This window comes from Asparagus officinalis, chromosome 5 (genome assembly GCF_001876935.1).
Source record: "Asparagus officinalis chromosome 5, Aspof.V1, whole genome shotgun sequence".
Classification (NCBI taxonomy): Eukaryota; Viridiplantae; Streptophyta; class Magnoliopsida; order Asparagales; family Asparagaceae; genus Asparagus; species Asparagus officinalis.
In genome coordinates this window covers 87798777-87823585 of record NC_033798.1, presented here as the reverse complement: position 1 = coordinate 87823585, position 24809 = coordinate 87798777, and the positions used below count along the sequence as shown (strand labels likewise).

At 36.3% G+C, this 24809-nt stretch overlaps 1 long non-coding RNA gene across 1 annotated transcript; it reads right to left on the bottom strand.

Annotated features, from left to right (window-relative positions):
• LOC109843232 lies at positions 304-13461 on the bottom strand. The gene is made up of 3 exons (XR_002247584.1): positions 13253-13461; positions 13090-13164; positions 304-646 (listed from the first exon to the last, which is right to left on the bottom strand). It is a non-coding gene; the product is annotated as an uncharacterized LOC109843232 (long non-coding RNA).

Here is a 24809-nt window from a genome sequence, read left to right as displayed (position 1 = left end):
GGTCTAGTTAGTTACTACTAAATCAGTTTAGTCAAGTCATACACATGTCCTCTAACATTTTATTTTTGTTTTGGATAGGTTGTTATGTTCAAATAAAAATAAGAGTTTTTTTTTTCAAGATGTTATCAGCAAATAGCATCGTCTAATATAGACGAATGAGATTATACTTGCGAACCAATATGTCCACCAAATACTAAAATTGACATTACTTCTGACTATCTATGACTAACTTTGATTAATAGATCTTAATCACCTTCTCTAATGAGAGAGAGAGAGAGAGAGAGAGAGAGAGAGATGCACAGATTAAATATGAAAAAAACATTCGAGGAAAGCAAATAATTTTGTTCTAGATAAAGAAAGGTGAGAATAAGAGGATAATGCATAAACTTTAAACCACGAATTTGAATATAGCTAATAGTTCTACGCAACTATTTAACTATATATAAAGCCTTAAGCCCTTGTCATAAGCCCTTGTTGACTTTTCTAACCTCCAATTTTATTAAACCACATATATATGCTATATCTTCTGTTCTCCCGTCTTTTTGGTTGTGCTTCAACTCCTTTTTGTTCCGTTTCCTTTTCATGTTTCGAATTCCTAGTCAGAGTTGCACTCAAGATCCCCCATTCCCTTCAAACCACCGATTCTCTGGAAAATACAAGAATATAAAATTGGAAAAACAAAGTTAGATATAGAGTTATAAATATATGCGAAAACGGGAGGTGAGCTGTCAGTGTAGGAAATTTTCTAAACGAGCGCCACACACACATATTTAAAAGCAACTAGTTCTTGTGCACGTGCAATGCACGTGATTAAGTATCACAATAAATTTTTTTTGTTTATTTTCTTACTATAAAATAAGTCAGATTCATTTTGAGTTAAAATCTATAAACATGAATTATTACATTTGCCATAAAATTTATTTAAAATTTGTAAACTTTTTAAGAAAAGATGATTAATTTTGAAAATCTCTTGGGGTCAGGAACAAACAACTAACAAGTTTGCAGTGGGGAACTTGGGGAATGTAGTACATTCTTAAGAATTATTAATTTTTACTTAGTTTGTTTATAATAATATGATCTCATTATTAACTAACTACAATACCTACTATTTTTTTGGGCCCATGTGAGTCCTTATTGCAATTAATGTTATACAATTTAAGTACAAAGGAAAAATACGAGTTGATCAATGGTGTAGTTGGTGAGGAAAAACTCTAGCAGCTTAATTTGGTATGTGGATATATTATAGATGGAGATGAAGAACGGTGGATATATTATACAGTTTTTATTTGTGTGGTTTTCTTCGTTCATTTTCAAGATATCTTTGGTCATGTGGATATATATAGCTATAGTATTGCTACTCTCTTTTGATTTTGTGAAAGAGTTTGGGTGTTAAAAAATAAATTATATAATCCGGTTAAAGTAGGATCATATAAGTTAAGTCCATACATAAAATTTATTTTAACCAACACCCATGTATAAATATTATAATTGGCATTAAGATCTAAAATATGTATGATATTCTCTTTGATTTTTATACAAACAATATCTATTTAAATGATAATTGTATAATTAAACTTTGCAATCTGAAAAAAAAAGATCAAACATACAATATAAATAATTGCTTTAAAATAATCTAATCTAATCTAATAAGAAGAAAATAGATGAAAATGATGTGAAAATTATTGTAATTTTATAATTTTTAATTTTTAAATAATCTAATCTAATAAGAAGAAAATAATAAATTGTAGGCTGTCTAAAAATCACAATAGATAGTTGATCCCCCATCAAACACCGATAATGGAAGTTACAATCTGACGACTTCCAGAAGGCTACAATTTGAGGACTTTCACATAGAAGGTTACAATCTGACGACCTTCACAACAACTAGTGAAAGCTCTAATTCAACAGCCTTCACAATCAACATCGGGAGTTACAATCTGACGACTCTCATATTTTATAACAGGCAAAGATCAATAAGCAATGGCCTTTACAATGTTATAATGGACGAGGTTATAAGCCAACAATCTCTCTCAAACGCAGAAATTCACTTCTGCGTTTTTCAAGTTCAAAACGCACACAAGTGTGCGTTCCTAAGCAGGCGTCGAACTCTGTAACGCAGAGTTAAATCACGAAACACACACGTAACGTGCGTTCTTCGACAGACTCGACTGCATCCCAAACTCTGAACGCAGAGTTGATCCTCAACGCACCAGTGACCTGTGCGTTTCCAATTTCAGAACGCATGCGGCCTGTGCGTCTCAAATCTCCAACAGAGATTTAACTCTACGTCCTAAGCCTTGGATGCAGAGTTAAAGCCCAAATGTGGCCTGTGCGCCTGTGTTGCTTGAGCTGCTGAACGCAGAGTTCAGCTCTGCGTTCTAACGCCCTAGCACAGAGAATCTGCCTGTGCGTTCAGCCACCAAGATAGGCCCAACTCTGCGTTTTTACTCTAAAAACGCAGAGTTCGGGCCCTGAATGCTATTTTTCAGCGTTTGACTCGTTTAAAGCACGCAATGAACAGTTCCAGGAACTGTTTTTCCCTCACGATTTGAGGGATTTTCGCCCCACTTAAGAGCGGATTAAGGGGGTAGTTACCACCCTTAATCCCCTATAAATACCAGAAACTCAATTGAGTTAAGGGATCGAATTTTTTCTCATCAACAAGAGGAGATTCGGTCAAAAGGCTCTTGGATCCTTCTTTTTTTTGGAGGGAGCAAAGGAGAGATCTTCGGCTAACTTTGGAGGGGAATTGTTGGAGTTTTGGAGACCAGCAACAGGAGCTTCTTCCTTGGCTTATTAACCGAACTTTCGGTTCAAATCAACTCTTTTTCAAGAGTTCAAACTCGTTCAGAGTTATCAACTCGATCAGAGTTCAAAACTTGCTCTGCAAGTTCTTCTAAAACTCGTCAGAGTTATCAACTCGATCAGAGTTCAAAACTTGCTCTGCAAGTTCTTCTAAAACTCGTTCAGAGTTATCAACTCGTCAAGAGTTATTTCAAAACTTGCCACGCAAGTTCTCCACAGCGTCAAATCGTGAGGAGAAGACATCGTTCCAGTGAATCAAGACGTTCGGATCGTCAACGAGAAGCAAACTCGACGCGAGCATTCGAGGGAGGCATCTCATCGCCACCGTGAAGAACCCAGAATTAAACAAAGGGAAGAATCAAATTCATTCTCCTCTCTTTTGTAATCGGAATCCAAATTGTAATTGATTTTGAGAGGAATACAAGTTAATTTTTCTTTCACTGTCTTTTTACTGCAAATTTTCCAACAAACAAAAGATTGCGACTCTGCTGGGGACTAGCTTCTCTGACGAAGAAGTGGTGGTGCAATCCGACGTTCATCTCACTGGAACGACCGTTGAAACTCTGATTATCGAGTTTGATCAAGCCAAGTACGAGGAGGCCCTCTCCTCCGGATCCCTTAGGCTCAGGGCTATGCGTAAGATCCACAAAGTTTCCGAGGAGACTAAAGCTCCAGTTGTAGCCACCTCATCTAAAGACTATCTCCCATGGGGGTTGCACTGTTCATACAGTCCCCTCTCTAAAGGAGAAGACTCGACTTCGGCACAACTCCAACAACGCGAACTACGCGTTTATGAGCCTCAACATGAGCTCTGCAAAAGCCCAGCTAAACGCAACTCTCAGGAGTGCGTTTCAGAACTCAAACGCAACTCTCAGGAGTGCGTTATATCATTTAAACGCAGACATCAAACCTGCGTTGATCTGGCTGAACGCAACTCTCAAGAGTGCGTCCCAGAACCAAAACGCAACTCTCAGGAGTGCGTTTCACAAACTGAACGCAACTCTCAGGAGTGCGTTTCTGAATCCGAACGCAGATCGCAGGACTGCGTTTCACTAGCAAAACGCAGACTTTGGTCTTGCGTTAATCAAGCTAAACACGACCCTCGTGTTCCTTCTTTGGAACACGATGTGATTCGTCGTGTTCAAAATGATCAACATGGATTTAAAATCCATGTTTACCAAGAACCAGTCCCATCCTTTAACGGACAGGGGGTTCCATCTTTACCCTCACGCTCCGTGAGAGGTTCATCCTAAGTCTCTGACTTGCGGGAATTGCTGTCGATGTTCAACCGACCGACGAATGTCGTTTTGCTCAATAATCGACGACATCCTCACAGGAAGAAGACTTCAGAGGATGAATACCTTGGAGTCACTTCTAACATGGTTGGTAGAGGGAGATCATCAACCTTTAGTTCTGACGAGTCACAGACAGATCATTCTCCAAGCGTCAGAGAAATCACTAATGAGTTTGAAGGAAACTACCAACGTACTCGGACTCGAACAGGAGCCATTCCTCCTATCAACTACCGGAGTTTAGCCAGAGGAACTAATTCCGATGACGAACACTCAGCCATTGCGGAGTCCCAATCATCAAGCTCTTTCGTTGGGCATGAGAGCTTCGCCCACACGGCAGAACATCCTGAAGACCTTCCAAAGAGACTTGATGAACAGGAGGCCATGCTCAAATCACAGCAGGAGGCCATCAATGAACTCATGGCCATCTTGACTCAAATCGTCGCAGACAAGGCCAAATCTCAGGAGACAGATTCGCCGCTTAGGCAAGAATCTTCCCAGAGAGGAAAAGCGTCTTCATCCCGACCTCACACAAGCAAAGGGAAGGGAAAAGTGGTTGATGATGCGGCTTCTGACCAAGAAGCCCACAGCCTGGAATCTTCCTCTGATGAAGGAAGAGAGACTGAGAATGAGCAGAATCTTCAGTCTGCCAAAATGGAAGAATTGGAAGCCCGTCTCAAAGCCATCGCTAATAGAAGCGAGCTTCAAGATGAGGGAGTTATCAGACCCTATCCTGCCGAATGGGATGCAGCCACTTATCCTCCAAAGTTCGAGGTCCCGACGCTACAAACTTTTGACGGTGCGGGATCACCAAACTAACATATTTATCATTTCAAGTCACAGACTGGAAATATAATATCAAACGATGCCATACTGGCTCGATTGTTCATTGGCACCCTCAAGGGAATTGCCTTTGAATGGTTCAGGAAACTGCCCGCGGGTTGTATCCAAAAGTGGGCGGATCTAGAGAGACTCTTCCTGTCAAGATTCTTTGAAGAGGATACAGAAGTCTCCATCCATACCCTTCTTGCTACTAAGCAGAAGAAGAGGGAGTCCGTCAAAGCCTATGTCAAAAGGTTCCGATCCATGGCTCTCCGGTGTTCGTCAGGTATGACACAATCTACCTTAGTAGAGACCTGTCGACACAACTTGCAAACCGACCTCCTAGCCCGAATAGGAGTTGCAGAATGCCGTTCTTGGAGACAACTAATCTCTCAAGGCGAGCAGGCTCAAAAAATCATTGCCAGGATCAAAGCTGAAGAACGAAGTAGACAGGATCAGCCCGAGCAATCAGACCAAGCCAAATCTTCTCCTGAGCAACTGGACCAGGCTTACTCTTCCCAGTCAGAAGGGAAAGATACTACGGCCACTGAAGTCAATCCTCTTCAGTAGGATGGCGGGGGCAACAACTATCATGTTAACAGTTACCTCTGATAGTCAAACTCATCAGATAATGGCCTACCAGGTGATGTGCCTCTATTCCGACTTCATGGATAGTACCACACTAGGTGATGTGCCTTGTCTACCTCTTTTTATTCCCCTGCTAAGTCTTAATCAAGACTGGGGGTTGGTTACTTGGAATCCATTGGATTAAGAGTAACGAATCTTTCACATCGTCGAGTTAACATTACACTTCTGACGATCATCATCCCCACAGAGTATGCATTCAATTTGCATCACTCCCAATTTGTCACGTTAACAATACACCTCTGACAAAACCCACTTATCAATCCTCATCAATAGGATGATAAGTCCCCAAAGTTGCTTAAATCACAACACAAATTTTTGTCACGTTAACAATACACCTCTGACAAAACTCACTTATCAATCCTCGTCAATAGGATGATAAGTCCCCAAAGTTGCTCCAATCGCAACACAAATCTTGTCACGTTAACACTACACCTCTGACAAAACCCACTTATCAATCCTCGTCAATAGGATGATAAGTCCCCAAAGTTGCTCAAATTGCAACACAAATTCTTGTCACGTTAACAATACACCTCTGACAAAATCCACTTATCGATTCTCTTCAATGGAGCGATGGGTCCACAAACCCGTCAAGTTAACACCACACCTCTGACGATAAAATCCACTTATCGACTCTCTTCAATGGAGCGATAGGTCCACAAACCCGTCAAGTTAACACCACACCTCTGACGATCAAATTAACTTATCGACTCTCTTCAGTAGAGCGATAGGTCCATAAAATACTGTTATGTTAACATAACACCTCTAACAGTCAACCCCCCTAATGAACTTGTTAATTCTTTCTCAACAAGAATAACAAGTTTTCATTATAAAATCCCCAGCGGATTAAAGATTTTTTAGAATTATCCTAGTGATAATAAAGAAAATTTTTGAATTTCACTTTAGGTGAAAATTCATGCCAAGTTAATACTATACCTCTGGCACTTCCAACTTTCTTTCGGTGTTTCAAGCCACACAGGAAGAAACGACACCAAAAAATCCATGGGTTAGTCTTTTCCCGTCAAAATGACAAAGTCTATGTATTCAAAATCATAGCATCAAGACTAAGAGAGTTCATTCTCTTAGCACAACGTTACATGTGGAACGGACCTAGATAATTCACATGCTAGCCCGACTCAAACGGTAGTCGGTAAAGGCTTATCAAATCCGTTGATGGCTGAGGGTTTGCCAAAAATCCTATGCACGTTTGCAGGCCCATCAGCTTAATGGATGTGAGTCGAGACTTAAAACAGATGCGCCAAAGATAAGTCTCAAAGACTTAGTCAAAAATGCACGGAAGCCACTTTCATGTCTTAAGTCAAAACGTTGAGGTCAGACCCGCGATGCAAAAAACCGAACGCCGAGGTCACACCCGCATTCCAATTCAACATGCAAGGGTGAAACCCGCATTCCAAATTCAAAATGCAGGGTCCACCCCCACATTCCAGAAGCAGGACTATGGCGCATACCTTCACACAGGTCCTGCGTAGAAAATCCCTTCAACCAAGCTGCCTTTGAAGCGAGTGCAGAGAACAACTCCTTTGTGAAAAGAAATCAACAGCTCCAAGATCAGAGTTGAGATCCAAAGTATTCCGAAAATTCGTCTCAGTCAACCGCGAACTTTCGAAAACTTTGGAGGGGGTTCTGTAGGCTGTCTAAAAATCATAATAGATAGTTGATCCCCCATCAAACACCGATAATAGAAGTTACAATCTGACGACTTCCAGAAGGCTATAATTTGAGGACTTTCACGTAGAAGGTTACAATCTGACGACCTTCACAACAACTAGTGAAAGCTCTAATTCAACAGCCTTCACAATCAACATCGGGAGTTACAATCTGACGACTCTCATATTTTATAACAGGCAAAGATCAATAAGCAATGGCCTTTGCAATGTTATAATGGACGAGGTTATAAGCCAACAATCTCTCTCAAACGCAGAAATTCACTTCTGCGTTTTTCAAGTTCAAAACGCACACAAGTGTGCGTTCCTTAGCAGGCGTCGAACTCTGTAACGCAGAGTTAAATCACGAAACGCACACGTAACGTGCGTTCTTCGACAGACTCGACTGCATCCCAAACTCTGAACGCAGAGTTGATCCTCAACACACGAGTGACCTGTGCGTTTCCAATTTCAGAACGCATGCGGCCTGTGCGTCTCAAATCTCCAACAGAGATTTAACTCTGCGTCCTAAGCATTGGACGCAGAGTTAAAGCCCAAACGTGGCATGTGCGCCTGTGTTGCTTGAACTGCTGAACGCAGAGTTCAGCTCTGCGTTCTAACGCCCTAGCACAGAGAATCTGCCTGTGCGTTCAGCCACCAAGATAGGCCCAACTCTGCGTTTTTAGTCTAAAAACGCAGAGTCCGAGCCCTGAATGCTATTTTTCAGCGTTTGACTCGTTCAAAGTACGCAATGAACAGTTCCAGGAACTGTTTTTCCCCCACGATTTGAGGGATTTTCGCCCCACTTAAGAGCGGATTAAGGGGGTAGTTACCACCCTTAATCCCCTATAAATACCAGAAACTCAATTGAGTTAAGGGATCGAATTTTTTCTCATCAACAAGAGGAGATTCGGTCAAAAGGCTGGCTTTTGCTCTGGGCTCTTGGGTCCTTCCTTTTTGGGCAGCAAATGGGGAATTTCTTAGAGATCGAATCATTCTCTAACAGAGATCATCTTCAAGATCGGCAACAGGAGCATTCTCTTGGCTTATTAACCGACTTTCGGTTAAATCAACTCTTCCATAGAGTTTCAAACTCGTTCAGAGTTATCAACTCGTTCAGAGTTATCAACTCGTTCAGAGTTATCAACTCGATCAGAGTTCAAAACTTGCTCTGCAAGTTCTTCTAAAACTCGTTCAGAGTTATCAACTCGTTAAGAGTTACTTCCAAACTTGCCACGCAAGTTCTCCACAGCGTCAAATCGTGAGGAGAAGATCACGTTTCAGTGAATCAAGACGTTCGGATCGTCAACGAGAAGCAAACTCGACGCGAGCATTCGAGGGAGGCATCTCATCGCCACCGTGAAGAACCCAGAATTAAACAAAGGGGAGAATCAAATTCATTCTCCTCTCTTTTGTAATCGGAATCCAAATTGTAATTGATTTTGAGAGGAATACAAGTCAAATTTTCTTTCACTGTCTTTTTACTGCAAATTTCCAACAAACAAAAGATGGCGACTCCGCTGGGGACTAGCTTCTCTGACGAGGAAGTGGTGGCGCAATCCGACGTTCACCTTACAGGAACCACCGTCGAAACTCTCGTCGTAGAGTTCGACCAAGCCAAGTATGAGGAGGTCCTCTCCTCTGGGTCCCTTAGCCCAAAAGCTAGGCGTGATACCCACAGGACCTCTAAGGAGGTCATCACTACTGCTGAGATGCCAAAGAAAGCCCTCTCCTTTGGCCAAAGCCTCAAACAACTAAACCCCTCATTTAGGAGCGAATTAAGGAGGTGATTACACCCCTTAATCCCTTATAAATAACTAAAAAACAATTCAGTTCAGGAGCGGTCTGTTGGAACTTCTTGGCAGCGAAAAGAGGATCCTTCATCCTTCGGTTGGAGCTTTGGAGATCGGCAACAAGATCTTCTTCATCCTTGGCTTATAACCGACTTTCGGTTAAATCAACTCTTTTATAGAGTTTTAAACTCGTTCAGAGTTCTCCACAACGTCAAATCGTGAGGAGAAGACCACGTTTTAGTGAATCAAGACGTTCATATCGTCAACGAGAAGCAAACTCGACGCGAGCATTCGAGGGAGGCATCTCATCGCCACCGTGAAGAACCCAGAATTAAACAAAGGGGAGAATCAAATTCATTCTCCTCTCTTTTGTAATCGGAATCCAAATTATAATTTATTTTGAGAGGAATACAAGTCAATTTTTCTTTCACTGTCTTTTTACTGCAAATTTTCCAACAAACATAAATATACATATTTGTTGAAAGAGATAAAAGTACTATGAAAATTATTATAATTTTTAATCTGAAAAAAAGATCAAACATACAATATAATTTAATTACTTTAAAATAATGTAATCTAATCCAATAAGAAGAAAATAGATGAAAGTGCTGTGAAAATTGTTGATATTTCTTGATGTGAAAAAAGATCAAATATATAATATAATTAATTATTTTAAAATAATCTAATCTAATCTAATAAGAAGAAAATAACAAAGACATATATTTGTAGAAGGAGATGAAAGTGCTATGGAAATTGTTATAATTTCTTGGCTTATATACATTGGTATGTGATATTGCATGTGAGAGGATAACAATTGTAAATAGAGTTTTATTTAAAAAATAAGTGTATAATTAAACTTAAAACTAATTATGCAGTACTTTGACCTACTTGAATTTTAGTTGGTGAGAGATCGCCACGTTGTGTCCTCATATCGTAGCCGTTTGTTTTAATTTTTCTTTTTTGTAATTTTGAGAACTGTTTGTCTCTTTAATTTGTTTGGTGGATTTTACAAACACCTCATCCACATTATGTATATTAGTGGGTCTGTGTTGCTCCTGGGTTCGACCTTTGGGACGGACATTATTTGTCTCACTAATTTGTTTGGTTTTTACATATACGCCCTTCATCTTGTATATATTTGTAAATTTGACATTTAATAATTTCATTCAGGTTTATATTTTAATTTAAACTATATCCGTATCTTCATATTATGTATATCCAATAAGAATTCATCAATTTATTAACTCACTCTCACTTAATGGATTAGTATTTAAATTTCAAGGGTATTTTTGTCTACCAAAAGATTTTTCCGAACTCGTGCTTTTAAAGAGAGTATGATATGGAGGAATTTGGTAACAAGTAAAAAATTATGTACTTGGTAGTGAGATGGCTCATTATCATCCACTCATTCATATAGGGACCACATTTATATGAGTTGGAGAGTGGATAAGAAGAAAACACCTCGCTACGAAATACAAAATTTATGTTTGGTATAAAGTTCCTATATTTTTTCTCTCATATATATATTCGCGCGCGCGTGCACACACACACATATGAGAAAAATGGGTATGCGTGGTACCAAGCACAAATTTTATGCTTAGTAGTGAGGTGACATAATCCTCTCCACTCATTCAAATGGGAGACCACCTTCACATGGGTTGTGGAGTGCATGGGAATATGCCACCATTTGAATAAGTGGAGGGGATTATGCCACCTCACTACCAAGCATAATTTTTTATGCTTGGTACCAAGCATACCCATCTCTCTCTCTCTCTCTCTCTCTCTGTGTGTGTGTGTGTGTGTGTGTGTGTGTGTGTGTGTATGTGTGTGTGTGTGTAGACACACACACACACACTACTATAAAAAGAGGTTTTCGGTGTTAAAACTTTTGATTTTCTTTTTTACCCTCTCCAATTTTGATAAATTCTAACTATATCATTATCTCTAATTAATGTAGGCAAGTAGTATGATAGATTACATTTGAAGCTCTTGGGATAACACACTCACACATTTTCAGAACTTGTATTTTGATATTTTTGCTAAACGTTGAGTTTTCACAAATACGAGGTCCATTTTGCAAAATTTCTTTTCAAACAAGTTTGTTATTATATTTAAAAACTTTTTCCAAAGTTTTATATTTTTTTAAATTTATTTACTATTTTTAATGGCTCTGGAAACTCATTTTCAAAAATCTGAAAAAGGGTGAAAATCTGTTATCAGTCGACTAATGCAAAGGATCAGTCGACTGATGAAACTAGCCAGAATCATCAAAAGTTTTTATTTCTGTGACTAACGTTCTATCATTCGACTGATGACCCTTTCAATCGACTGATTAGTTCTTCAGTCGACTGACGAACTGCAAATCACTTACAACGATCAGCTCATCAGTCGACTGATGAACCTCGTCAGTCGACTGATAAGCTTCCAATGGCTAGTTTTGTATAGTTTCTAGATTTCTTTGTTTTTGAACATTTTTATCTGTTTCTTTCAGGTTTAGATGTTCTCTTGAATGCTTATAAATATCCACCAACCCCATTCACTTCCGTAACTAAGCAAGCATTTAAAATCTCTTGAGTTTGTTGTTTATTGTTCAAAAGAGCTTCAACTTTCATTTGTTTTCACACTTACAAACCCTACATCCCAAACTTCAAATTACAATCTCTTCATCTTGCCATAGGGCTATTGTAAGAGAGTTTCTTTTCTTTCATTTGAAACGTGTGAAGAGCTTGATCTCGTGGAGATCTATTGTGTGGTTGTGAGATCTCAAGAAGATATCGTTGTGAAGAAGTTCTGGCTTCCAAACCGGGTTGTGATAGTGAAATTCTCCTCGAGAGTAGGGAGCGGGGAAGTAGATCGGTGGACCAAACCTCGTGAACATATCACGTGTCATAATTGACTAACTATTTCTTAACTCATCTCCTTTATATTGTTTTAGTATTTTATTTTATGGTGTATTACATTGTCTTATTTTTGTTTGCATATTTATTGCCTCATAACCCTATTCACCCCACCCCCTCCTCTAGGGTCCAACACTTAAATCCTCCCATAGGCGCACGTTTCAGGCTTTTCCCTAGTCTGAGGAGGATCTTAAAAGTGGAAGGAACCTATAAATCATAGAACCCATGAACTGAGGATAATCAATTGTTCGATGGGTAGCAATTTGTGAGTGTTGATTTTAAATAGAAACTTATGATGGAGAACTACCAACCAAATCATTTCCAGAAAATTTTTATTTTTGCAAGAATTTCTGGTTATTAATCGAATCTAGGATCCAATTGCTGGTTATTAATCGAATCTAGGATCCAACCATTAAACCCATTGCAAGAATTTCTAGTTCTCAATTGAGTCTGGGAGAGTGATATGCAGTCTCAAGAGGTTGAGTGACTTAAAATTTAGAGGATATAGGACGACGTCCCATTTGGCAAGATATAGTCTAGTCACCTCCAATTCCTTGATAATGCAGAGAGGTCAATGGATCTCTTCTATTAGAAGTTGATTTTAAAAGGAACCTTTTGATGGATGATCTTCATGAGCTTTTGAATTTGGGTTGGAAAAAAATTGATTTCAGAAAATAAATTTATTGCCAATTTGTTTGGGAACATATTTTCATATACGATTCCAGGGATTTTGGGAAGTAGAATATAGTTTAGATTTTAGTACCGATGAGGCTGAATAAAAAAAGAACGAAAGTAAAACACAAACGGAAGGAAGGAGATGAATTTGGAAAGCTTTTACAAGTGACACATTTGTGGAAACTTGACTTTATTATCAAAATCAATTATTTCTAATCTATTTCATCAAAACCTCAAAGACTTACAGTGAATAAGAAAATGTCATGTGGCACCAACGCAAGAAATTTTATGCACCGGCAGCTCACCTCTCATTCCCTAATATATATGAGAAAACGGGAGGTGAACTGCTAGTGTAAGAAATTTCTTGTGCTTCCTTAAAACCCAAAAGACTTACAGGGAGTAAGAAAATGCTATGTGACACCGACACAGGAAATTTCCTGTACTGGCAGCTCAATAAATATGTATATACATTCACACACACACACAAAATACTAACCTGTTTGGTAAGCCCATCTTGAATTTCATAGCGCTTTAGAGTCAGGCCAGAAATCCATGAACCAGGAACCATCAACTGTTATTAATTTTAGAAAAGAAAATCAAATGTTTCTTTTTGTAATATTTCTTGCAAAAGAGTGAGAAAAGAATTTTGAAGAGCTTACATCGATTTTTCTCTGAATAAGCTTTGCTCTCTTCTTAGGCCTTTGAGGAAGCTTTGATCCTATAAAAACCATGAAATCTTCTTCCTTTTCCTCTTCTGTCAGTTGGATCAATAATTTTGGAAAAACCAAGTTACTCTCGTTTGAATGTGATGACACCCCTCCATGCTTTTGAGAATTCTGGGCATGGACCCCATATGTTTCTGCCTCAAAATTCCTAAGAAATAAAGAAATAAATTGAATAAAATTTTCAATGATCAAATGATTATAGTTAAGGTTCTAATTTGGGAGAATTATAGAGTATGCAATTAGGTCTAAAGAATTGGATTTACTTGTAACACTAAAATATTTGTATTCCTCAAAATCGATATACCCTATGAAAATTTTTAGCTTATTTATGCCCTTCTCTCACTATTATTCTAATTTCACCCACTATTTATTGTTGCAAAAATATTGAAATTATATAGATAAGATAATTTCGCAGTCATAGAAAAACCCCCCGAGAAGAATTTTGCTAATTGAAAATGATTGTACATGACCTCTATTAGGGGTTAGTTTATCATAATCCCTTTAAAAGCACGAATTAGGGAAAATCTTTTGGTAGACAAAAATACCCTTAAAATTCAAATACTAATCAATTAAGTAAGAGTAAGTTGATAAATTGATGAATTCTTATTGGATATACATAGTATGAAGATAGGGATATAGTTTAAATTAAAATGTAAACCTGAATGAAATTATTAAATGTCAACTTTACAAATATATATAAGATGAAGGACGTATATGCAAAATCCAAACAAATCAACGAGACAAATAATGTCTGTCCCAAAGGTTGAACCTAGGAACAACACAGACCTACAAATGTACATAATATGGATGAGATATTTACAAAACCCACCAAACAAATTAAAAAGCCAAGAGTCGTTCTCAAAATTATAAAAAAGAAAACTTAAAATAAATGGCTATGATCTGAGGACACAACATGGCGATCTCTCACCAACTAAACTTCAAGTAGTTCACGGTACTACATAATTAGTTTTAAAGTTTAATTATACTATTATTATTTAAATATAACTCTATTTACAATTGTTATTATCTCACATGCAAAATCACATGCCAATATATGTAAGCCAAAAAATTACAACAACTTTCATAACACTTTCATCTCCTTCTATAGATATGTGTCTTTGTTATTTTCTTCTTATTAGATTAGATTAGATTATTTTAAAGCAATTAATTATATTGCGTATTTAATCTTTTTCATATTAAAAAATAACATCTTCTTCCTTTTCCTCTTCTGTCAGTTGGATCAATAATTTTGGAAAAACCAAGTTACTCTCGTTTGAATGTGATGACACCCCTCCATGCTTTTGAGAATTCTGGGCATGGACCCCATATGTTTCTGCCTCAAAATTCCTAAGAAATAAAGAAATAAATTGAATAAAATTTTCAATGATCAAATGATTATAGTTAAGGTTCTAATTTGGGAGAATTATAGAGTATGCAATTAGGTCTAAAGAATTGGATTTACTTGTAACACTAAAATATTTGTATTCCTCAAAATCGATATACCCTATGAAAATTTTTAGCTTATTTATGCCCTTCTCTCACTATTATTCTAATTTCACCCACTATTTATTGTTGCAAAAATATTGAAATTATATAGATAAGATAATTTCGCAGTCATAGAAAAACCCCCCGAGAAGAATTTTGCTAATTGAAAATGATTGTACATGACCTCTATTAGGGGTTAGTTTATCATAATCCCTTTAAAAGCACGAATTAGGGAAAATCTTTTGGTAGACAAAAATACCCTTAAAATTCAAATACTAATCAATTAAGTAAGAGTAAGTTGATAAATTGATGAATTCTTATTGGATATACATAGTATGAAGATAGGGATATAGTTTAAATTAAAATGTAAACCTGAATGAAATTATTAAATGTCAACTTTACAAATATATATAAGATGAAGGACGTATATGCAAAATCCAAACAAATCAACGAGACAAATAATGTCTGTCCCAAAGGTTGAACCTAGGAACAACACAGACCTACAAATGTACATAATATGGATGAGATATTTACAAAACCCACCAAACAAATTAAAAAGCCAAGAGTCGTTCTCAAAATTATAAAAAAGAAAACTTAAAATAAATGGCTATGATCTGAGGACACAACATGGCGATCTCTCACCAACTAAACTTCAAGTAGTTCACGGTACTACATAATTAGTTTTAAAGTTTAATTATACTATTATTATTTAAATATAACTCTATTTACAATTGTTATTATCTCACATGCAAAATCACATGCCAATATATGTAAGCCAAAAAATTACAACAACTTTCATAACACTTTCATCTCCTTCTATAGATATGTGTCTTTGTTATTTTCTTCTTATTAGATTAGATTAGATTATTTTAAAGCAATTAATTATATTGCGTATTTAATCTTTTTCATATTAAAAAATAACAATAATTTTCACAACACTTTTATCTATTTTTCATCTTATTAGATTAGATTAGATTATTTTTAAGTAATTAATTATATCGTATTTTTGATGTTTTTTATATCAAAAATTATAATAATTATCATAACACTTTCATCTCCTTCAATAGGTATGTGCCTTTCTTATTTTTTTCTTATTAGATTAGATTATTAGATTAGATTGTTTAAAAATTATGAATTATAAAGTTGTAATAATTTTTACATCACTTTCATCTATTTTCTTCTTATTAGATTAGATCAGATTATTTTAAAGAAGTTAATTATATTGTATATTTAATCTTTTTTTAGATCAAAAAGTTTAATTATACTATTTTTATTTAAATAGATACTATTTGTATAAAAGTCAAAGAGAATCTCACACGTATTTTAGATCTCAATGCCAAAGATACTATTTGTATAAAAGTCAAAGAGAATCTCACACGTATTTTAGATCTCAATGCCAATTGTAATACTTACATATTAGTGTTGGTCAAAGAGAATCTCACACGTATTTTAGATCTCAATGCCAATTGTAATACTTACATATTAGTGTTGGTTAAAATATGTTTTATGCATGGGCTTGACTTATATGATCCTACTTTAACGAGATTAGATATTTTTTTACCCAAACTCTTCCATAAAGCTAAAAGAGAATAGTAATGCTATAGCTATATATATCCACAGGACTACATATATATTAAAAATGAACAAAACCATACAAATAAAAATCATATTACTTACTCCACACACTCACTATTTTTAAAACTACACTTCTCCATCTCCATCTATAATATATCCAAATACCCAAATTAAGATGTTGGAATGTCCCCCTCATCAACTACATCATTGATCAATCCTCCTTTTTCTTTGTACGTAAATTGTATAACATTCATTGCGATAAGGACTCACATGGGTCCTCTACCTGGCTTGAACATCCAATTAAAAAATAATGTACTAAGCCTTATAGTTAGTTAATAATGAGATCCTGTCATTATAAACAAATTAAGTAAAGATTAATAATTCTTAAAAATGTATTGCATTCTCCTAGCTTTCATAGCATACTTGTTAGATATTTATTCCTGACCCTAAGAGATTTTCAAAATTAATCTTGAGGGTTGCTTGCATTAAAAAAGTTCTGTTAGAGGGCCCATACAGTCTGTTTTATAGTTTAAGATTGTCAACACATTTTATCTCTGATACTTATTAATTATGAGTAATAATATAACTTTATTGATCTAAGTATATCCTAATATATTTCTGGACTCTTGTCTTGTCTTTTTCTCTTTATTGTATACCAACCTGATATCACAATTGATATAGACGATGAAGACACTATTGTAGAATTGTCCAAGAAAAAGATAAAGGTGGAGAATGATTGATCTCGGCTTAATTAAATATGAAAAAAGAAGGAACAAAGGATAATGTTTTTTGAATATTTTATAGTAAAACTTAATTTTTTGAGTAAAATTAGGAATCTTCAGAAGAGATTTTGATGCAAAATTTTTAATATGTTTATGTGAATGATTTTGTCATATAAAATTATACTAGAGTCACCAGTAATATTTAGTATTTATTTTTTTATGTTAAGTCTATCAATAATTTAGATGTCTTGCAGTCTTGTGACAAGTATGTACTCTATGCTGAGCTTATACAAACCATCTTAATATTAAATATTTGGTTATATTTTATTAACACATCAACAATACATTATTGTATTTTTTCAAACTTAACACTACATTTAATGACTAAGATAAACAAATTAAAGATCGACGATTTGTTCCGATAAAAAAAATATGTTACATGAAGTTTGATATATACAAATTTTAAAAAATAATGTTGTGTATGCAAGTATATTGATCTTAGTTTTACATGCAAATCTGTTTCATAAAATTTTTAAAAATGTTTAAATAAAATTTATAGCAAATGTAATAATTTATGTTTAAAGATTAACTCAAGATGAATTTGACTTATTTTATAGCAAGAAAATAAATAAAAATATAAATAATTTTGATATTTAACTACGTGCATTACACGTGCATAAGAACTAGTCATACTCCCTTTAAAAGTACGAGTTCGGAAAAATCTTTCTATGTTCAATATTACCCTTCACTATTTTAAATATTTCATTTATATATATTTCAATCTATCATAATCATAATTATATCCTATCCTAATCCTACGTGAACTATCTATAGCTTAACAATTTTAAAAAAAATATTAACAAAATATATAAAACATCTTCATGGTATTAGTTTATTAAGAGAAATAAAGTATACGTAGCTAACGTACTATAATACATAAAGTATTAAAAAAACCTAAAAGTTTTAAAATTGCACAAAATACCCTGAAAAGTTTAAAATTATAAAAAATATCCCGACGTCTAAAAACTTAAAACAACAAATATGAAAACATGAAATTAGCAGCAGTTTACGAAGAATTTAAAATTTGCAGTTAACATATCAATATCTCAAAAATTATAGAAACACCCTCAAAAGTTCAAATTACAAACAAGCACATGAAATTCTATAATTTTAAAACTTGCAAACAAGATAAATAAATTCAAAGGATTACCATAATGCACCTGAAAATTTCTGATATTTTAAAACTTAAAACAACAAACATGAAATTAATAAATTAACAGTAGCCTCCAAAGAATTTAAAATTTTTAATTAACACCCTCAATGTCCCAAAAATTATAGAAATACCCTCAAAAGCTCAATTTATATTAAAACAACCCTAACATTTTTAAAATTTTGAAAATTTGCAAACAACAAAAGATGAATTCAAGAGATTACCCTCATACACCTAAAAATTTAGAATTTACCGAAATTAACCTCAAAGTTACAAAAGTTGTAGAAAAAACTCTTTTAAAATTTAAAAATCATAAAAAAAACTCTAAATTGTTAAAATTTATAACCAGTACACATCAAATTTGAAAACTAGTGGTAGACCACTGAAATTTGAATTTTTTAAAAATTAATCTATAATTTCAACAATTGCAAAAAGCAACCTCAAAATTTCAGAATTGTAAGAAATATTATGAAATTTAAAAATTACCATCGACACATGCTTGTCGTTAGCCGAGAAGTATTTTATTTTAATTAATCTCTCATAAGTTCTAGTAGGTCGTGGGCCGTGGGCTAATGGGCCGGGAATAAGGCTAATCGGGCTGAGACGCTAAATGACGCTTTGTTAGACGCATTTTGCACTTCGCACGGAGGCAGAGGCTTGTCGTTAGCCGAGAAGTATTTTATTTTAATTAATCTCTCATAAGTTCTAGTAGGTCGTGGGCCGTGGGCTAATGGGCCGGGAATAAGGCTAATCGGGCTGAGACGCTAAATGACGCTTTGTTAGACGCATTTTGCACTTCGCACGGAGGCATCAGGGCGAGGTGGCGCTGTTTGGCACTACGTTGGCTGCCACGAAGGTGCCTCGCAGGCTGCTTTGCAGCATGCGGATGAGTTACGCATTCGCACAATGGTGTGATCTTAGCGTTCTCGAAGTCAGAGGAGGTTCGTCAATTGGTTGATGAGGTTCCACTTGTTCGACGAGGTTCGTTTGATTCATAAGATCAGACGAGGTTCGTCTGTTTGACGAAGTTCGCTCGTCAAATGAGCATCATCTGTTTCACGAGGTTCATCTGTCAAACGAGGTTCGTCCATTTGACGAGGTTTGCTTGTCAAACGAGGTTCGCCTGTTTGACGAGGTTCGTTTATCAAAAGAGGTTCGTCTGATTTGCTGAAACGTGACCCTCGCGTTTGGTAGCAACGCGTCCATTGGTTGCTTCTTATTTAGGAGTTACTACATGCAGCAGTTACAACAGCATTTACAGTAATTTAATGCATTGATGTTATAATCTTAATTGCTATTGAGAATTGTAACAGTCACATTAATTGTGAGTAACTCTTGAGCTGGCCTTAGAGACCTATAAATAGCGCTCTTGGACAGCTCTTAAAACACAAACGCGAGCTTGGAAAACGAACGTCGGATCAAGGAGATCTTGACATTATTGTTGTTGTTGTACTACTGCTGCAGCAATTGTGCCCGTAGGAACTTTTCCTAAAACCGAAATGTTTTGAACCGAAAGGTTCTGAGATCGAGGAGATCTTTGCCTTGACCAAAATGTCTTTTAGATTAAGGAGATCTTGACAGTACTGGGTTGGTGCACACCAGAATATTGTACTACTGTTCTTAAAAGCAGTTTGACCTTAGGATCCTTGCACCGGAGTAGGCTAAATATTGCTTTAAGCACAACATTTCACAAACGCACAGTAGTTAAGTTGAAAAAGTTTAAAATTATAGCATATCATCTTTCACTACTTAATTTTAGATTTAACCATAATTTTCAACAATCTTAACGTAATATTTTTGATCTACAATAGATCCTGCGAGGACTCTTGGAGTGGACTATCTCAAGTTAGAGAATTTTGACGGATCCAACTTTAACGCGTGGCATCGGAAAGTGATTTTCAGGATGCAACTCCTGAAAATCTACTATGTGGTTTCTGAGGAGAAACCTGACTTTGAAAAAGACTCTAAGTCTAAAGCCTCTTGGGCTAAAGATGATCATTTCTACATGAGTTATCTCTTTAACTGTCTGGCTGATCATCTGGCAGATGCTTATACCAACAAGCCCTCTGCAAATGAAATCTAGAATGCTCTGGAGGAGCAATACAAGGATGAGGAGAAGCTTTCCAAGTCTCACCTCATTGACAAGTTTCTGGACTTCAAGTTTGAAGATGACACTGAGGTTTTGCCTCAAGTCAAAGAGCTCAAAAAGCTTGTTATGAAGCTAAAGGATGAAAAGATTAATCTTTATCAAACCTTTTTTTCTGGAGAACCATTATTTCTGGAGCAATTGTCAACAAGCTTCATCCATCTTGGATGTCATTCTCTACGGATATTCGAAGAAGGAAAAGACAGGTGACTCTGTCTGATTTGAAGAGGTTCATTCGGATCGAGGATGAGATTCGGACTCGCATGAAGAATGAGCTCCTAGCTAAGCAGAATGTGTCTGCTAACATGGTGGCTACTAAATCTAAGAAGGGTACCAGTTCTTCTTCTAAGAAAAAAGTCCTTTAATAAAAAAAGAACCATAATCCGAAGAACCTGAATGTTCAAAAGAAAGATTTTAAGAAGAGCGGCAAATGCTTCAACTGTGGGAAGTAAGGACATTTTGCCAAGGACTGCAAAGCACCAAAAAAGGGAACAACATACAATGTTAATCAAGTTGACAATTGTGTGGCTATGCTCTTCCAAGTGACAACCCTCAACAACGTCTCTGGTTGGTGATTAGATACAGGTGCTACATGTCATATCTGCTCCAACAGAGATTTGTTCTCTTCCTATGTTGCTGCCAAAGAGAACATATCAATGATTGATCATTCTGTGGTTCTTATTCTTAAAAATGGAACTGTGGTACTGACTCTCTCTTCAGGGAAGACTCTCACATTGAAAGATGTGAAATATGTTCTCTCAATTGCCAAAAACTTAGTTTCTGGAAGCCTGCTGTGTAATGCATGTATGAGGCTAGATTTCCAAGGAGGAAAGGTTGTGTTATCATTTAAGAAAATATATTTTGGTAATGCATATCATACGGATGGCATGTATAAGATCAGTACTATTGTACCCAACTCAGTTGTAAATGAAGTATCCTCTTCTGCTTACTCCTCTGTATTATGGCACAATAACTTAGGACATGTAAACTATAGAAAGCTGTCTAGCATGGAGAAGTTAGGATTACTTCTGAAATATGGGGGTAACAAACCTGAGAAGTGTGAAGTCTGCAGCAAGCAAAGTTGACAAGGAAGCCCTTTCCAAGTGTCTCAAGAAGAACCAACCTATTGGATTTGATTCACTCAGATACTTGTGATTTCAAGAGCTTCGTCACTCGAGGCGACATGAAATACTCCATCACCTTCATTGATGACCACTCTCGCTTCTGTCATGTCTACCTGCTAAAATCTAAAGATGAAGCATTCAGTAAGTTTGTTGAGTTTCAGACTCGAGTGGAGAAGCAGCTTGGACTTCAGGTGAAAAGACTCAGGAGCGACAGAGGAGGAGAGTACCGATTTAAGGAGTCAGAGGCATACTTCAAGGAGCATGGAATCATTGCTAAAACTATTACTCTGTATTCTCTGCAAAATGGAATTATAGAAAGGAAAAAAATCGTACATTGACCGAGATGGTGAATTCGATGCTAATCACATCTAGTCTACCTACATGCTATTAGAGAGATGTTTTGTTGATAGCAAACTGGATTCTGAACAGAGTACTCTATTCCAAAACTGATAGTATTCCTCATCAGTTATAATTGGGATATCCAGATCCTTTGAATAGTCTCAAAGTGTGGGGGTGTCTGGCATATGTTCGAGTTCTAGATATCAGAAGGCCTAAGCTCGGACCAAAGGCAAACAAATGTGTGTTTCTTAGCTTTGCTGAAGATAGTGATGCTTGCATGTTCCTTGATCTTGAAACCAACTCCATCATTGAAGCTCGGGATGCAGAATTCTTTGAGGATAAGTTTATTAAAGATAAAGGATTATTGCTCAAAGATATAGCAAAAAATGCTAGTACGTCAGATGCACCAGAGGAGCTAGTTTCGCGAGAAACTAAAATTATCAGTAATGAAGGAGTTACTGAACCATCTTCCAAGTGTGTCAGGAGACAAAAAGATTTTGGAGATGACTTCATCACCTATAATGTGGAAGGAGACCTACAGACTTTCCAAGAAGCAATATAGTCAACAGACGCTCTCCTGTGGAAAGAAGTTATAGATGATGAGATGGATCATTGATCTAAAATCATACTTGGGAGCTGGTGAATGTACTTGAAGATGCAAGGCCTATCAGTTATAAGTGGATCTTCAAGAAGAAGCTTTGTCCTGATGGTACTATTGAGAAGTACAAAGCAAGATTAGTGACGAAAGGATTCTATCAGAGAGAAGGAATATATTTCTTTGACATCTATGCACCAGTTTGCAAGATCACTATCATCATAGTGCTTATCGTATGTGCAACGATAAAAAGGTTCGTCATACATTAGATGGATGTGAAGATTGTCTTTCTCAATAGAGACCTCACAGAAGAGATTTACATGGAGAAACCAGAAGGACTTGATGCTCCAGCTGGTAAAGTTTATAAACTTATAAAGTCTCTATATGGACTTAAGCAGGCACCGAAACTCTAACATGAGAAGTTCGATGGGGCTATTCGCAACAATGAGTAGTCAGTGAGTCTGACAAGTGCCTATACATCAAGGTCGTTGAAGAAAATATGATTGTTATTTGCCTCTATGTGGATGATATGCTCATCATCGGGAGTGATTTGGAGATAGTAACATCTACCAAGAAATTTCTATCAGCACAGTTCAGCATGAATGACCTTAGAACTATGGATGTGATTCTTGGAATCAAAATCATATATTCTAAAGAGGGTATTGGATTATCCCAATCTCATTATGTCGAGAACATACTAAGGAAGTATGGCTACTACGACCTGTCAGAACTGTCAGTGCCGTATGATTACAATAAGAAGCTTCAACCGAACACTGGAAGACCAGTAGAGCAGCTAAGGTACTCAAAAATAATTGGAAGTTTATGTACGTGATGAGCTGCACAAGATCAGATATAGCATTCGCTGTAAGAATGCTTAGTAGGTTCATAAGTAATCCTGGAATGCTTCATTGGGATATTGTCCAGAGATTAATGAGATACTTGAAAGGAACTACAGGGCTAGGCCTATTCTACACTGGATATTGAGCTATAATCGAAGGCTATTCAGATGCGAGCTGGTGCTCCAAACCAGATGAGTGCAGATCTACTGGAGGTTTTGTCTTCACTATGAGTGGAGTTGTCATCTCGTAAAAATCTAAGAAGCAAACTATGATTGCATAGTCATAAATGGAATCTGAGTTCTTCGCACTCTGTGTTGTAGGAGATGAAGCTGAGTGGCTCAGTTGTATTCTCTGAGACCTTCTATTGACAGAATTGCAAGGCGCAATTACAATCTATTATGATAATCAGGCAAAGAATATTGTAGTAGCGAACTCGTTGTTCAATAGAAAGAAGCGGACCATTCGTCTAAAGCATGGCTATTTAAGAGAACTCATTTGTCAAGGAGTCATCTCGGTGATTGACATTCGGTCTTCAGAGAATGTGGCTGATCCTTTGACTAAAGGTCTAAAAAAGGACATAGTCAAAAGGACGTCTGCTGTAATGGGTCTCAAAGTTTTGTGAGTCTTACAAATACTTATCATGTTCATCCAATTATTAGTTCAAAGCTTACGCTACTAATAATAAAGATAACGGGTTCAAAAGTCAAATAAGATTTGCAAAGTTTGGTGAGTCTTACAAACACTTACCATTTAGTCAAGTTATTAGTTCAAAGCTTACGTTACTAACGACAAGATGATTGGTTTAAAAGTCAAGTAAGATTTATAAGTAAAATCCTATCATGTATAGAGGTTGGTTGTTAAGCCTTAATGATTCCATAGCATTTCGGATGCGGGTGTTGGCCTTCTTATTTTGATGATATTTAACAAACAATTTATTACTAATGTTGTTTGTCTAGTGTTTGTGCATTCCTATGTATTGTAGACAAACAACGTAGTTGGAGGTTGGATGGAATAGAGCTTCAACGATCATATCCAAAGGAGGTTGGCGGAATATCGGTGAAGCCTTGCTATTCAAAGTTCAAGATCCAAGTTAAAGCTTCATCCGCGAGATTACCTAGAAGAGCTTATTGAAGATCAAGATCTAGCTTGGGTAACTTAGTTTAGGTTTTATATTATGTGTGTCAGATACTCTAAGCTCAATATCATATACACACACGTATTTGGTTTCTAAGCTCAAATATTATATTCTCAGTTTATAGACTTAACAAGAAATGCAATTTGGAAAATTCCTTTTGTAACATGTTCATTTACATGTTTATATACATTTTCCAAAGTTTCATAATTTTCAGAAGTCAAATGAATATTTTACAAATTGTTTAAATGTGTCAAAAACCTGTTTTTATATATGTCAGTTTTCGGTCGAACGAATCTGAGCTCTCGTGTTCACTGGGCGACA